Raw genomic sequence first — 3,572 nt, forward strand, 5'->3', positions numbered from 1 at the left:
TGTTTTCCATCAAAGTTTGTATCTTAAAAAAAGCTGATATTTATAGATGTGTGAATATTGTTTTTTTTCCCCAAAAAAATACAAACCGACTCAGTAGGAAATATGCAAAAAAAAGTTTCTTAAGGGAAAAACTTTAAAAAGAAAATTAAGAATTTTGTCAGAGAAATGTGACATTTCACCTGTTGACATTAGTAAATATACAGCACTGGCTGTTGCTTACTTACACTCATCATGGATGTGAAGGGTGTACAAATTTTAAACCTTTTTCCAGAGTGGAATAAGAATACAGCATACAAGTAAATCAAAAAATTTGGCAAACGTAATTTATTTACTTTTCTGTAACATTACAAAATATTTGCGCGGATAAGTTTAATTTAAGTACCAAATTATCTATTTTGTTTGTTTTTTTTAAGTTGGATCACCTGTTGTGTTTTTTCAGTGTACATCGTAGTGATTTTAAAAAATTTGACTTTGCTGTACAAGTTTGAATTTATTGTGGATTTATCTAAAAACAGTCAGGCTTAGTTAGGTGTTATTGTACTTATAACACCTAACAGAGTTAAATGTCTTCTTGAAAGTTTTAGAGTTACCACATTAGTTCAAAAGCCATTAATAATCTACTGACATAATTCTTCCTGGATATTTGACTGTCCTTTTTAAAATAATTAACAGTTTGATTCGGTTGGTTTCCTGGCTCAGTGCTATTTTTAAAATTAAGTTCAGTTCATGAACAGTTTAAAAACTTGGCTGCTTTTTCTGTTTTTTATTTTTTATTAGGAAACCAGTTTTGATGTGTTTGGGATTGTTGTCCTGCTGGAACATGCAGTGGTCAAAGTTTTCCCCCATCTGGTTGTTCACAGTCAGCACTACTGACTGAAACAGACCCTCAGCATGATGCTATCACCACCATGCCTGATTGTTAGGTTTAAAATTCTCACTTTGGCTCCTCCAAACAAAACTTCTTATCATTGTATAACAAATAACACAATCTTGGTCTTGTCTGAAAAGACACATTTTTGTTTTTGTGTCATTTTCCTACTTTTGGGGGGGTTGAGAACATCTCAGCTTATGGGAAAGTGAAACTTTCTTCACCGGGGCATTCTGGTTGTTGAATTGTTTGATTGAAACCTGGACATAATTCATACTTCAAACTAGATAATTATCCCAAAGGCTCATTAAATCTGGTTGGAAATACCTTCCCAAAGTCCCAGCCTCAACCTTTTTGAAAGTTTCTGGATTGTGTATCACAGCATAGCTCCAGGAAACCAAACTAATTAAGTTAACGCTACAGTTTCTGACAGGAACAGTGATCAAACGTTCAGCCAACGTTAAACGAGAAGGTTGTTGATGGCTGCAGGAAGAGTTTCTCTTCAGCTGGCTGAAAGACTCTTAATGTCTGAATTTGAGCTTATAGAAATAATTTTACTCTGTGGGTTAGGAAAATGCCACATTAAATTTAAATAAACACACAGTTTTTGTTTTAAAGCCAATGAATTTATATGCTGTATAATTATTTGCCCTGGAAAAGAAATCGTTCTAATCCACCGTTAAAAACCCAGTTTGAATGATGAACGAATGTAAACTGCATGTTTGATTTGTGGAATAAGAAATGTATTCAACTGCAGTGTTTCATGGCTAAAAAATTAGGTTATTATGGCCAAAATCATAAAATGTTATTTATAAAAAAAATTGTTAAAAAGACTGGACTTCAGCAGTAGTTTTATAATGGTTTACATGTCAGATCAAGCTGGAGAGAAATATTAATTTGAGAGCTGTGCTCCTTTATTTTATCTGAAATGTTTTAAAACATTAATTTGAATGCTAAAATTTCCTTCTCTTATGCTCAACTGTAACCTACTATAGCATCCTGTTATATATCTGAATTTAAAGACAAATTTGGCTATTTTTTCCCAATTATTTAAACTACCTGCAATTTTCAAAACACTGATTTTCTCATTGAAAAACAAAAAACATAAACTAAAACACTACATAATATTTTTATATTTTGCATAGTGACACTGTATGCAAAATAAGTCACTTTTTGCACACAGTGTATAAATTTTGTATAAATTATGTTAAATTATCTCCATGCTGATGGATGATTAACTAACCAACTTTTTACTTCTGTCTAAAAGAAAGATCGTAAAACTCTTCCATATAAACTAACTTACCCACGGTTGTTTTGAGAATTTGACAACTTTTATATTTATGATTAAACCCGTTCAGGTGTAAAACTACGTCCTAAATGTACCGAGGTAGTCGAGGTTTGCATCCGGTTTCTTTAGTGCCGAGGATCCTTGATAAAACGAGCACACCCTCAGACTGAGACAAGCCTGTCATGAGACAGAGAGGGGCGGAGACAGCCAAGGTCCCGAGCAGGTGAATTACAAGCCGGGCAGGAAAAGACGACACTTTCGTGGAGGTTTCAAAATAAAGTTCGGGATCCTGTAATCAACTTCCTTGATTACTGGATCAAGCAAAGGAAGAATTTGATTCCTTCATTATACAAATGTTATATTAAAACTTGAAGGAGGCATCACTAGAGGTGGGTAAATTGTATTAGAGTAAAATTACTTCAACATATTTTTACTCAAATAAAAGTAAAAAGTTGCCTTCTGAGAAATTACTTGTGTAAAAAAGCTCTAAAAGAAGGCAATTCAAATATTAACTGATCAGAACATTTCATTTAATATTTTACAATGTCGTCAAAAGGACAAAAAAATATAAAGTTACTTTCAAATTTGGGAATTTCAAACATTAAAATGAAAGAAAAAAATACAAATGAATAACAATTGTGAAATGACAAATTTTAAACAAAGCATAAATCAATAGTACATTTTATACATTTATATTATTTGGGTGTATCTTTTCGTGGCCAAACATGCTTGCTCTTCTGTTTGTGAACTTAAAGTACTATGTAGTGTCCAGAAACCTTATTTTATTATTACTAGTGACTTCAAGGAGTTAATATAAGACAAGTAAAATCAAAGTTATGGTACCGGGAAAAGTCTCCTAAAGACATTTTTACCTCAAGAAAATGTAATTGAGAAAATGTGACTTCATTGGGGGTTTTTTATATTTGTTAAAAATAAATAAAAATGACAGATGTGATACATACAAAATAAAGTACTATTACAGAAGTTCTTCTGTACTTTACAGAGAGAATTTAAACAAACTTGCCAAAATACTGCTATTTTGTAAATTATATTTATGGATAATGATAATAGTAAAAAAAACTATCTTAATACTTCTAAACACTTCCGATCCAACCAGTGGTTAACTTTTTATAACAACCATCACCTCCAATTTCTTTGGTTACTTCCACACTATTATACTTCTAATACTCTTTTCATTTTTGCAGTTTTTTTTCCATTGTAAAAATAATGAAAAAAAATGTTGCGATTGAATTACCTACACCTCCAGTCTATTAATGGATGCATTTGGTTGCAATGTTTTTATTTTAAAGTATTTTAGTTCCTTTAGATAGGCTTTTATTGTGGAAACCCTTCCCGGAAGCGTGATCCTACTTTGTGAAACTTGTTTGGTGATTGTTTTATAGTTGTTAGAAACAA

This window comes from Gambusia affinis, linkage group LG08, assembly GCF_019740435.1.
Source record: "Gambusia affinis linkage group LG08, SWU_Gaff_1.0, whole genome shotgun sequence".
Taxonomy (NCBI): Eukaryota; Metazoa; Chordata; class Actinopteri; order Cyprinodontiformes; family Poeciliidae; genus Gambusia; species Gambusia affinis.